We start from the raw sequence: 14,272 nt of genomic DNA on the forward strand, positions 1-14,272 counted from the left end.
AGATGGCCTCATAAGAGATAGGATATAGAGGGGCCTTATCAAGGGCATAAGACTCCCTAGGTCTGAGAAACAACACTGCCTCTCTCAATTTGCTGATGATATCAACGCCTTATTGGCCACAGTGATGAACTTTCACTTAAGGAGTTTAAATTTGGTCAGTAATAGATTTGTTCTGTCTAGCCTCTGGGTCCAAAATCAACCACAGCAAAACAGGAGTCTACACTTCCTCTTCCCTTCCTGACTGGGTGACTGAATCAGGTTGCAAGATCATTCAGGAAGGACAGATCTTCAGGCTTCTTGGCATCCCCATGGGCTTTGGAGTTTCCCTCAAAAAAAGATGGGATGGGTATGCAACAAGTTTAGAACCAAGCTAAACAGATGGATAGGCTTTCAACACTCAGCAGGGAAAGTTTTGGTCACATCAACCACTTTCTCAATGCCTACGTAATCTTGTTTTTTGGATGTTGGCAACCTACCGACAATCACCTTCAGAGTATTTCCAAGGTCTGTAGAAATCTTCTATGGGCTGGTGACCCTTTTGTCCAAAAAGCAGCCAAAGTTTCATGGGAAATATGCACTCTCCCCAAAGACCAAGGAGGATTGGGCATCAAGGACCTGAAAACTATCGCTGACAAGATGGTTGTTAAGCTTCTCCTATCCGCAGTCACAAATCCCCAAGAAGAATGGGCCTCCTTGTTGCTCAGAAACCATCACAAGTTCAAACTTGACGAGTTCTCACGTTGGGCTAACCTCCCTCTGTCAACTATTCTATTTGGAAAAGGCACTATTACCTCTCACGGCTCTGATCTTCTGTGCTCCTTGGTTCAAGCCTGGAACAAACACTGAGCTGCTCTAACAATTAACCCTCTTTCCAAACACAGCTTTAGTCTTCCCCCCTAGAGACTCCATCTAGTGGCCGGCACTGAATATTTCAGGAATATCTCCTAACTACAAAAGAAGAGCCTTAACCCTTCACAAAAAGGGACTCAGGACCTGGCATCAGCTTTGGGATCCTCACCAGCAAGACTCGCTCAGCAACTTGGATCTCTCTTTGAAGTTCAAAGCTCACCCGTGTGACCTCCCTATTATTAGATCTAGGATAAGAGAGTTCCCTCCGGACCTCATGTGAACTCTACAAAGATACACTGAGCTTGATATTTGCGCCTTCACCTAGAAAGGTCGGTACAAACTCGAGCATCTGACTTGGGACCCTCCTGACCTTTCCTCCCCCCCTACATGTCACGCTGAACAGAAGGTGGAAGGTTAATTACTCTGCAAAAAGCAATGGATATCTACCGCACCAAGAAGGCTCTCCTCAGCGACGTTGATTACCACTACTCATGATTTGTGGCCAACCATCCCCCCAACGAAGACCCTGAGGATCGACAACGCATGAGGGATGAGTGGGAGAAGGCTCTGGAAATCAATATCAGTCACCTGGAGTCACAGATTGAGGAAGGCAACCAGTTTTTGGACGATCTCCAGTCGGAGATTGACAACCTCCCTGCTTCTAATGGTTACTGACTGGAAAGATCACCTAGCTATAACAGCTATAGAAGACGAAGTAACCAGCTACAAGACCAAGAAGGGTGTCCTGAAGAGCATTGAGTTCTATCACACTCATCTGCTCCTTGCAACAAAGCTCAATGAAGCGTTTAGAGATCACTACATGACCAGAGATGAACGGGAAAAGAGCCTGGACATTGAGATCCACCACCTGGACCCAGATTATGGAAGGACGTTGCTTCTTGGAGAGTGTGCAGGCCGAGTTGGCTGCCCTCCTTACTGCCCTCCCTACTGCCCCCATGAACTCTCATATGCTATTCACCCTGTTTTGTGGAAGCCCCTTGTATTCCTAGCTCCTCGCCACTTTCTCTTGTCTGCCCCTTGATTGGTTGTATCCTGGTTGGTTGTATCCTGATCGTATGGATTCAGCCCTGTTTGGTACTATGGTTTCTCCCTGGATGCTCTCCATGCTCCAGCTGATGTAATTTTTGTTCTATTCTAGTTCAATTCACCACGCTTATGGAAAAAAAAAAGAAAAAAGGTTAGAAGTAGCTGCTACAATTTAATAGAAGGTGGTGAGGCAAGGTCATGCAAGTATGAAGTGGTACACTTTCTCGGAAGGTGCCCGTAGGCCATCACGCAGCATTTTCAAGCTCTCGTGACCCTACCCTTAGGCCCACGGCCCCACCTTCTCAGCAGAGTCCTAAAGTCCAGTACACATCTTTATAGCCGTCGGTATAAGCGACGCCGTAGCAATGGAGCTTCCTAGAAGAGCCGCTTCCTTCTCAGTCGTTGTCCGGTGTACCCTATTCACACTGTACACACATGTACACAGCGCACACCCTATACTACGAACCGACGCTGTAGCAATGCAGCTTCCTAGAAAAGCCCCTACCCTATTCACACTGTACACAGTGCACACCCTTGCGGAAAACCTCTTCGCCCCTTCGTACCAAATCGACGTACGTCAGATTGTGCTCAACTTTCTACCTAGATATTGGCAGATGGCACACACTAATCCCCCCATGTGTGCATTGAAAGTTTTGCACTATGAGGAGTTTGTTGTTGACCTTAATGTGAGTCTCTCTCTATCACATCTCTCTCTCTCTCTCGCAAGTCTCTCTCTCTCTCTCTCTATCTCTCCACATACCTAAAAACTTTGTACTCTAGAATACTGAATAGACAAAAATATTTTTGACTTATCATTAAAGATATAAGAATTTGATGCTTGAGCTTGGTAACAAAATTTTATAGCTCAATGCCTTCCAGTTTGTCTTTGCACATGTGTGAATTGCACATGTGCTCAATAGAAGCAACTGTCCCTTACATCCCTTACCCTTTGATATAAATAACGGCCTTAACATGTCTTTGTGCCCATGAATGAGCATGGGCCACTAGAATTGAAGAATATATTAAAGAGACTATTATCACTATATTTACACACATACTACAGATAGTAATATTAATAACAAGTGCTACTACATGAAACAAATAAATTATAATTTCCTTTTCTAAATGCTGAAATCCCTCACTCACACGGTTGCAACAAAAAAGATGTGCGTGATTACTAGGGCATAGCCACATGATGTAGCCATGCTATTAGTAGTAAGAGAATGTAGTGAAAGAGTGGCAGTTGCACTACGTGAATATTGCAAGAGTGTCACATTACAACATGTGGCTATATACACGGATACAACTGCGTGTAGTATCACTACAAGAGAACAAGAGCATAGCCACATACACAACCGTTGCGCACCAATAAATGAAATTCAAAATTTTAAATTTCTCAAACACTGCTATAAGCGCAACTATGCACGCGGCTATGCATAAATTCTTAATTCATAATGCTTAATGTATAAAACCTTATACACTTAGCTTTATGCATATGTCTTTCTGCACAAGCTTAATGCAAGTTCATGGAAAGCTTGTAGCTCTTAAGGAGATATCAAGGGACCTTGGTAGATGGAGAGCTATAATGTATATGAAATGGAGTTCTACCAAAATTTCCCACATGGATTTTCCATATTCTACTCACACAAGTCAATTTAATGCATTTTATGTCTACAAATTTGGGAAAAGTGAAGAAGATGTGGCTTTTCGACAAAATGAGATGAATTTATGGTGGCAAGTGCATAGTTTCAACATTGAAAAATTGTACCTCTTGCAACAACAATAGAATGCACTTGTACATAAGGGAGTATGAAGTCAAGAGGTAATTCAAGTATCCCTAGAACACCTTGGACTAAGAGGGAAGGAAGTATAAAATAAAGAAGTGAGCAGTGCCAACAAAAAGAGGAGTCACCAGATATTTTTTAAAAGAGATTGTTGGCATGGGTTTAAAAAATTGTAAATGATATTTTCAACCGCTTCTTCCTTCTTTCCTCAATCATAAAATTCCAAGGTTGTATTGAGAAATTAGATGACTAAGTACAAGAAGCAATAGTGTCTAGAGTTTGTACTAGCTTGAGCATGATGAAGCAACCAAGGTCTTCCAAAGAGCTCTTTGTGAAAAGGTCTAACATGCTTATGTTAATGAACTCTAAGTCTAGTGAAGCGCCTCAACTAAACCCTTGAGTAGCTTCTAGGACATTGAACATTCATACAAGGAACTGTTATGGAGCTCCATCTAGGATCTCTACTATGGATGATGGGAAATTGTCATGGGAATCTTGCAGATGTAAATGATGTATAAGTGTGATTACGAATGAAGTGAAGGATCTAGTTTACACATATTGGGTCAACAATACTTGAGTCTCTCCAGACAAAAAGGATGTTTGTAGGAAGAAGCTTGGAAGGAAATCTTATTTGTGGCATCTAGTCCATCATCTTGAGATGTCCAAGGTTTAAATCTATCGTGATGAATTATTTCTACACATGCATGAAATTTTTTTCTCATGTTTTCGTATTTTATACATGGGGTATCTACTTCATAGCTATGTGTATTTGCCATGTAGGCATATACATATATAGGCAAGTAATAGTTTAGGAGCTAACTAAACACTGCTAGATAGTGGCTACATCAATTACATGATTAGAATTTTCTAATTCCAAATTTACTATGAAGACCTAGTAGCATTAGCTACCCTCTCTCAATGTGAGTACTATTTAGCTGAATGGGAGCTAACAGTAATGTTTGCAGATTCCAACTTGACCACCCAATAGCATTGCAAGCTCTAGCCACTTATGGTGGCTTGCTACATTCAATTGAGTAGTTGTAGTGTATGTAGTAGTGTTGTATGTGAAAGATGCTCTACATAGAGTCATAGAGAAAACATGCACACAATCTCAGAGAGTCACAGAGATGATGGAAATAGCTGAAATGTACTCGAATGAGATACTGAGTAACTAGAGTGCAACTCTGGTAACCCTAGCACTAGAACTTATGTGGCTTCTAACACACTAAGGGTGTGTCATCGTTATAGGGTAAAAAAGTGTTCGTGATTGGCTCAATTCACACCTCAACTTCTTGGAGGAAGAAAGCTAACAAACCCTAAAGTGAATGGCATGAATGGATATAGGGTGTAGTGAACTATCTTGGTAAACGTAATAAGTTCAGAGCTTGTTGGAAAACTTCAAAGTTCTCCCTAGAAAGGGGCTTCATAGATCCATCTGCCACATTGGCCTCTGTTGGCACATAGGTCAATTCTATCTCTCTAGCATGAAGCCATTCCCTAGCATAGTGACAATGCACCTCAATGTGCTTTGTCCGTGCATGGAAAACTAGATTTCATGCAATGTCTAATATGCTCTAACTGTCAGTGTAAAGGGTGGTAGTGGATTGTTGTCCTACACTAAGATGAGACAAAAGACGCTGGAGCCAGACACACTCAACACACTACAACACCTCGAGGCACATCAGCATTTTCTAGTAGTGTTTCAATAATGTTTTTTTTGTCTCGAGATGTTGGGGATTACGTTCGGTGCTGGGGCGCAATGAAATATTGCTACTAGGCAGCAGCAACAAGATTTCACTCCTCAGCAGCGCTTCTAGTAGTGAAATTTTGTTGCTCCACAGCAGATATAGCAGCGAAATTTCACTACTGAGAGCAGTGTCTTTAGCAGTGAAATTTTGCTACTGAGAGCAGTGTCTTTAGCAGTGAAATTTTGCTACTGAACAGAGAGGATAGCAGCAAAATTACGTTGCTATTTTTACTGCAAGAAACTCCAGAGAGTTGTTGGATGCTGAATTCAAAAAATTCATGTCATATGCACACAGAAAATGATATATAGTTTCAAAAAATCATCCATTAAAACCCTTGGAGCCATGTTTCAAGCAAAAAAAAACATAGTTGAAAAATTTTAAGAAGAGAAACAATGTCAAGATCATGAATCTATCCCATCTTATAATAAATCCATATGTTTTTCTTCATCAATGTCTATATCTAATGGAAGCTCAATGAAAAGACGAGGTTTTATATAAATATCAATATCACTATCATGATCCAATGAAGCATTGTCATGGTTGATAAGGTGAGTCATCATCTTCTTCCGATTGATGTTCCTCATGCTCTTCATCGGCCCCGTCCAAAATGTTTTCTTCATCGTCTTCTTCCAAAATCAGACTTATAGAATGCATAAAAGATTAACTTTTTGTATGTGAAAAGGTTTGATGAAACCTACATGTGTCTGAGTAAACTAAGACCAAGCTTGCTACCCATATCCACTACAACATATCGACAAGATACTGATTGTAGCACCGAGGATATCACACTTAGCAATTTTTAGGATTCATAGCGTTGGAGTCAGTAAAGCCTCGGTGATGTACAGATGATATTCAAATTGCATTTCCGACTCTAATACCAACTTTTATACCGAGTTTTTTTACTGACGCTAACACGACTCGAATATCGACATTTATATATCGAGTATGTTTTTACTGAATCTAACATGGACTCTGATACTGACTTTAATATTGATTTTTTTACTCACTCTATCAACTTTTATACCGAAGTTGTTACTACTGACTCTAACCCCGACTATGATACCGAGCTAAGTACCGACTCTGTGAACTGTAATGTTTTTAGGCAGTGAGAGAGGATGGCCCTAGGGGGGGACCATCCTCCCTCACTACCTAGACTATCCTAGAATGGCTGCAGCCATCTAGGGACATGTAAATATTTGGGACATATTAAAAATATAATTAGTGGAGACGAACACAAAAGCATTGTATTGATCTATCAATATTTACATTGAGTTTGGGATACAAAAAATACAATTATTGGAGACGAACACAAAAAGCATTGTATTGATCAATCATCAATATTTACTTTGAGCCATCTAAGGACATGTAAATATTTGGAACATATTAAAAATACAATTATTGGAGACGAACACAAACATTGTATTGATCATCAATATTTGCATTGAGTTTGGGATACAAAAAAGAAAGGGTTTATGCCCTTAGCCATACAAAATAGTGATAAAACAGATGACCCGGCTGGCACTAATCTTCCTCGTCACTAAAATTCTCCTCTTGTTGATCTCCCATATCTTTTCCTTTCTCCCCCACATCTTCTTCCACGTTATCTTCATTACAAGTGATTTTAGTAGCTTCCAAGGGCCCGAGAATATCCTCCTACAAAACAAAATCAAGCTAAGACTTGAGAGGAACAATAAGAAACTACATCGACGAAATTGTAAAGAGAAAGAGATAGAGAAAGAGACTATGTACTTCATCACAATTGATGAGCTTGGTGACAAGGCACTTTATGCCTTTCCTCCTACCATACCCTCTCTCACAAGAGGAGTGGCCTCATGCCCAATATACTCAAACTACAAGATACATACAGAATGATATTAATACATGTTATTATGCCACATAAAAAAACTTAGCATACAAGTTGAAAATACTTATGAAATCCTCGTTAAAGGTTTCCCAACCGCCACTTCCAAGCCAAGAAGAGGAGCCTGCCTCTAAGCGCGCTTTTGTTGCATCAAGTTGTTTCTTCTATTTTTTGGGACTCGTGTCTAAACTCCTTGATAATCTTCCACTCTTCTTTGTCTAGCCAATCCGGTTTCCCGTTTCCCTCCCTATAAGAATCACAAGCCTCGGATCGACGATGGATCATGAAATCCCTCATTCTTTTGTTCATGTAGGATGTGGAGAAAGAATCATCCACGGAGGGTACGGGAAACTCCTGGTGAAGTGTGGAGATCACATATTCCTTTCTCCCCTTATCTTTCCTTCTCTAGGGGAGCATGACACTATGGCGAAAGCTGAGGATGTCAAATCATGCATCCAGCCCAAAAACTTCTTCTCCTCCTCATTTTGGAGGATGCCCCCCTCATAATCCACAAGATATGAGTAGCCATGTGGGATCTCTCTACGTGGGGTGCGAGAAGGGGTGCGGGTTGGTGTAACCTCAATAGGTGGGGCAGTTGTAAATGGGCCTACAAATATGCAACGAGAAGGTGTAGCCTAAGGTGTATTTTGTATGGATGTGGATACATGGGATCCATGAGACCAATAAGGTCACCATGCGTGGGGGGGGGATAGATGGCATCAGTGTCACCACAACATCCCCATGACCTCTGCCCTTGATCTCTCCATATCCTGAAGAGCTAGAGGCCAAATCTCACAGAGTGGATGTGGGAAGAGATACTCCGAGCTCAGAAGGTGCTCTATGCTATTTCTCGGGAGTCATGTGGGTAATAAATGCCTGATACTCCTCATCAATGAGAGGGACAACCATATGATCTAGACAAAACCACACGTGATTAGTAGGCATGCTTGTGGCTTAGACACATGATTAGGCTCTATGCATGCATGTATGCCTATGGGCATAGATTCTAAGATTGGACGAGAAGATATCCATGGCTCTATGTATGCATAGAGCCATGGGCATCCATGCCTCCATTCTTAGGCTCTATGTATGCAAAGAGTAACCATCCATGCATATGCCTCTATCCACGCATAGAGCCATGGGCATCTATGGCTCTATGTATGCATAGAGCCATGGGCATCCATGCCTCCATTCTTAGGCTCTATGAATGCAAAGAGTAATCATTCATGCATATGCCTCTATCCACGCATAGAGCCATGGGCATCCATGCCTCCATTCTTATGTTGTAGAGTCATGGGCATCCATGCCTCCATTCTTATGTTGTAGAGTCATGGACATGCATGCATCTTAGGCTCTATGCATGCATAGAGCCATGGGCATGCATGAATGCCCATGGCCATAATCATGACTCCATGCATAGAGCCATGGGCATCCATGCCTCCATTATTAGGCTCTATGCATGCATAGAGCCATGGACATGCATGCATCTTAGGCTCTATGCATGCATAGATCCATGAGCATTCATGCATCCCCATGGCCATAGTTATAACTCCATGCATAGGTCCATGCCTCTATTTTTAGTCCATGGGCATCTATGGAAAAATAAGGGAAAGAAAGAGGGTTTGGAGCATACCTTGGAGAGTGGAGAGAGAGAGGAAGCAAAAACCTATAAAACCATACACATAAAAAGCTTAGCAAAACCAAATCCTAGATAACTATAGTCGAGAGAGAGGTAGAGAAGAGTGAGATGCCAAGGAAAGTAGAAAAAGAGGGCGAGACTCTTACCTTTGTAGAGTGGAAAGAGAGGAAGTGGGAGAAAGCAAAAACCTACAAAACCATACACAAAAAAAGATTAGCAAAACTAAAGCCTCCTTCATTAGAGTGGAGAGACGAGTAAAGAGTGAGATGAATGAGAGAGTAAATCGAGTGAGAGAGTCTTACCTTTGGGAAGTGGAAATAGAAAAAACACCAAACCTACAAAACAAAGAAAACAAGGACATATTCCTAAAAACATTAGTACCTGCAAAGAGAAATGAAGGTAGAGAAGGTTGGAGAGAGAGAGAGAAGTAGAGGGAAAGACAAAGAGAAAGGGAGGGGAGAGAGAGAGGGGGGGGGGGGAGGAGGAGGAGAAGGGTGGCTTACCCATAAAACAATCTAAAACTCACTATACCACACGTTATACCATCGCTTGTTGCAGGTTTTTCAAAATTTTCCAGAGTCAATATATGGGTGGGTATCAAAGTTAGCATTAGCCTCGCGTAATGTCTATAAGAACAGGCGGTATTGGCATCAATATTAGAGTCGGTATTACCGACCCTAATACCGACTCAGATACCGACTTAAATACCGACTCATAAATTGACCCTAATACCGACTCATAAATTGACCCTAATACCGATGCCGAAACTTTCACATAATTTAACCGACTTGGTACAAGTCATGGTACATATTGACATGTCATTTCAAGTGAAAATGCACACTTTTAACATCAAATATCTATCTCTCTATCTCTCTACCTTTGGCCCTTTCACACTCACTCTTCAAATTCATCATGCCCACATCCTCATCATCTAGCGAAGATCGTAGAGAGAAATAAGATGCCATCTTCAAGAGACTAGGCTAAAAAAATATTATGGAGATTAGGAATGGACTACAATTGCATCCATTCATGCCCCAATGATTGCATCTTGTTTTGAAATGAATATGCAAAACTAGACAAGTGTCCCAAGTGTGGTTCAGATAGGTACTAACAAGATCTACATGGAGTCACTACCCCAATGAAAACACCACTTTCCAATAATCCCTCACATTCATACATATTCAAGTGCAAGTCTATTTTTGAGCTAATGACATGGCATTCAAATAACCATTCCACGGATGCTATATTACGCATCCTCGGTGATTATACTGCTTGGAATCATATGGAGGATTGATGGTGGCAGGAATTTAAGAGAGAACCACGTAATTTGCATTTGGGTCTTGCTATGGATGGACTGAATCCATTTGGGTTGCGCTCTACATCTTAGAGTACATGGCCAGTAGTTTTGGTAAATTATAATATTCCTTCTTGGCTATCAATAAAAAAAGGACATCTTCTATTGGCCTTGTTGGTCCCTTGGCAAGTACAACTAAGAATATGGATGTTTTATTATGACCACTTGTGGATGAGCTTGAAGTTTTATGGGATAGAATCCCCATTTATGACATGAGGAAGCCTCAAAATACACTTCAAACACACATCAAGGGAATTTTAATGTGGACAATGCATGACTTTCTTGGCTATGGAGAGTGCTTAGGTAATGTATGTTTTCTTCATAGAAAGATATGTTTTCTTAATACAAATGTATGTTCTAATGAAATTTTCTCAATGATTCTTAGGGTTTGTGAGACTAGTGGATATCATGCTTGTCCTATTGCGGACCAATGTTGAATGCAAGGAGGTCAAAAGACTTAAAGAAGATAATATATCAAGGACATAAAATCTTTCTCCCTCAACTAGATCATGACTTAAGAGAAGGATCACTTGGACGACCACGAAGGCCAATGAAAGCAAGTGATTGGAAAGCACTATGGTTAGAGGGCAGGGGTAAATATTTTCCATTTGGTATGAAAAGGTTTTCTATTCTTCATGACCACCCATATTGGGACGATTTATTGATTAATCACCTCTTAGATCCCATGCACATCTTCAAAAATGTAGGGAGTCTAATATGGGATCATCTCATTGGGGCGACGGATAGTAGATTTGCATATGAAGACCTTAGGGAAGCCAACACCATGGAAAGATATTGGGAAAGAGTACATGGATATGGGAGGATTGAATTACCTAAGGTCCCTTGGATCCTTACCAAAAAGGAACATAAAAGGGTGAAGGGGGTTATTTCATCATTTGGTACTCCTGCGTAGGACACATGCATTGTCTTCATAGTGCATTTACAAAGAACGAAAAGTTTAGTGGTCTAAAATCACATGATTGGCACAAATTTCTCTAGGTAAATCTAATTCTTTGATGATATTCTACATATTTGATTATGATAAATTTCTTATGTGAGCTTGTGAAAAAATTCTTACATAACAATTTGTTGCTTGTATAAGTTTGTTTTACCAGTGGAAATTTGTGATTGCTCGACTTGTGACCTCCGTTCAACTATATATAAGTTGTCATCCCTTGTTTGATGGATTTCATAGAAGGAGATTCCTGTTTTTTCCATTAAACAAGACAAGATTAACTCAATTGAAGGAGTTTGTCTTCTTGAGAAGTACTTTCTAACAAGCATCCTAACAATTCAAGTGCATCTACTAGTATATGTGGTGGACAAAGTATCTATAACAAGTACTGTACATAGACGTTGGATGTTTTTCTTGGAAAGATGCATGAAAACTCTCAAAGGTTTTGTGTGGCAAAGAGCAAGACCTGAGGGGAGCATGGCTGAGCGGTGGCTAATACAAGGGTCGCTGTATACATTTCTGAGTTCCTCGATCAAAAGGATGAGGATATGCCTATGTTCAAGAGACAAATAAGGACAATGAGAAGGTAGTTGGTGAGGTCCCTCAAGGTAAAGGAAAGGACCGAAGAATTAATTCAACACTAGCAGAGAAGGTCAACAAGTTTTGCATGTTGAATCATCCTACCAGGAAAAGTGGCTTCAAAAGTATAAATATGCGAAGGTGGAACAAAGAAATGCACGACAAGCCTTTAGGAGACAAAATAGACAACGAAACATCAAGTACCCTGAGGAATTGGAGGATTTGTCTTCTTTCATGAGCCTAAGATAGCTAGATAATTCTTTAACAAAGGCTCAAGAAGAAGGTTAAAGAGTCATTGACATCGAATGGGAGTTCTCTAGAGGATGCAGTGAAAAGGTATATAATTGATGATCATTACTACATTACTTGTATTTCTTGTATGACTCTTTCATGCAAATAATTACTACATTCTTTATTTGCAAAAATAAAGATGATTATTATCTCGCATTTTTGTGTGTTACTTTGTAGTATTTATCATTTGGAGAATTATGGTCATACTACTACAGACGACATTTTCGAGTGGAGCGGATAGACAAAAATCGTACAACATTTAACTATGGAGTGATGAAGAAGTTTGAGCAACAAAGCCGAACAAGTGCAAGTGACACAAACATCCATATATCATTTATAGAATATTTTGGCTTGATTCAAGATATTCTAAAAATAGATTTTTGATCAACCTTTTACATGTTCATCTTTGATGTGCAATGGTTTAAAGTGATCATGGAAGGACAAGGTGCAACTATCCGTAGAGATAGATTAGGTTTTGTGGAAGTTGACTCCACAAAATTATGGACTGATCTATGTGATACATTGCTTCTTCCACAACATTGTGAACACACTACAAGGAAAAGCAACTGTAGGCACGTTTATAGATGCATTTTGATAACGTGGTCTAAAATGTTACGCTAGGCGCATTTATAAGCACGTCTAAAGTCGTGTCTATCGACACGCGTCTATAATAGAGGCTATAAGAGCATTTATATGCACGTCTATAAGAGAATCTATACTGTGTATAATAGACACGCTCTGGAATTAAAAGAGTAGGTGGAGGCCTGGCATTGTGTCTCTCTGTGAGATTAGGAAATACCAAAAGACACTGAACCTGCTCATACTACCGAAGCTCTCCTTCCAACGTGTGGTGAGAGAGATCATGCAGGATCTACAAGAACATCGTGAATAGGAGCTTCTAGGTTTGTGCAACATCAAGCCCACTACCTACACGGTTGACAATTAAACCAGGAGGCTACGGAGGTGTACCTAGTGGACATTTTTGGTGACACGGTGTTTGCAGTTGTCCATGCAAAGAGGGTCACCATCATCAACGAAAAGGACATACAGTTGGTGTGACACATGCGATGCTCGAGAGATCCTTCAAGCCAGGATCTTTGGTTTTATTTTTGTATATCTCGCATGAATGCAATTCTCAAAAGCTATCTAAAGCTTGATGTATATCTTTAATTTTTTTTCTCTTAACTTGTGTTGCAAATAAGTCTCTTTTAATTTGAGTTTATATAATTTTATGATTTATACGCGTCTTCGAATGGATATAATTTTTATTTGAGTTACATGTGTAATTTGAATTTATTTGCTTGTCATCTAATAAAATACATTACAAGACACATATTAAACCAAAAACTCTGCAACCCAAATTTCCATTCATAGCATAAAGAATTACATAGTCATCAAAGTAACATAATCATCATAGCTATATCCTAGGCTTCTTACTACTAGGCTCTCCAGACTTTGAAGCCGCCTTGATGGCTCGAATCAAAACATGGAAACCTTCAAGATCTGTCGTCCTGATGATGGTGGGATCGTGTACCCTCACAACAATGCCACGGGACACCACAGAATCTAGTGGCCTTGACCTTTAAGTCGAGAACAAGTAAAGTAACTTTGAGCATGGAAGTAGAAAAACTTTTTCCAAACTTGTTAGTCAAAATAAGTTTGAATGCAGCACCCTTTGTAAGTACTTTAATCCTCAAAAAGTTATCCGCATACCTCGGAGAGAAAGTACTTTAATCCTCAAAAAGTTATCCGCATACCTCGGAGAGAAAGTTTTTGTGGAAGATTACCACATCATTGGCAAGTTTGCTAATGTACTTGAGTGTAGAATCCTGAACCCTTCCTTGGCCCCCAGATCTTCCACTCTACCTTGATGCAAATTCATCAACATACATAGTTTCCTACAAACCAATAAAAATGATGTTAGCGTCGATCATGCAATGCATTGGAGAGGATGATTTTTTTTAGAATGGCCCCAAATTTGATATTTAGGGTCTCTAGGGCATGTAGACCCCACATGTATGATCCCGTGCCCTTCAGAGGCTGGGAAGTGCACTCTCCAAAGGCTCATGGTGGGGAAGCCCTAATTTTTACAGATTTAGGGCTTCCCACGTGAGCCTTTGGATAGTGTACTTCCTAGTCTCCTCTGATAGGCATAGGATAGTGCA

General features: G+C 40.3%; 1 pseudogene; it reads left to right on the top strand.

The window, feature by feature from the left end:
* The first annotated feature begins 308 nt into the window (after positions 1-308).
* Positions 309-1,174, top strand: LOC147606624 (uncharacterized; annotated as a pseudogene).
* The last annotated feature ends 13,098 nt before the right edge of the window (positions 1,175-14,272 follow it).

The sequence above is a fragment of the Cibotium barometz genome, chromosome 57 (genome assembly GCF_041138505.1).
Source record: "Cibotium barometz isolate CiBa-2024 chromosome 57, ASM4113850v1, whole genome shotgun sequence".
Lineage (NCBI taxonomy): Eukaryota > Viridiplantae > Streptophyta > Polypodiopsida > Cyatheales > Cibotiaceae > Cibotium > Cibotium barometz.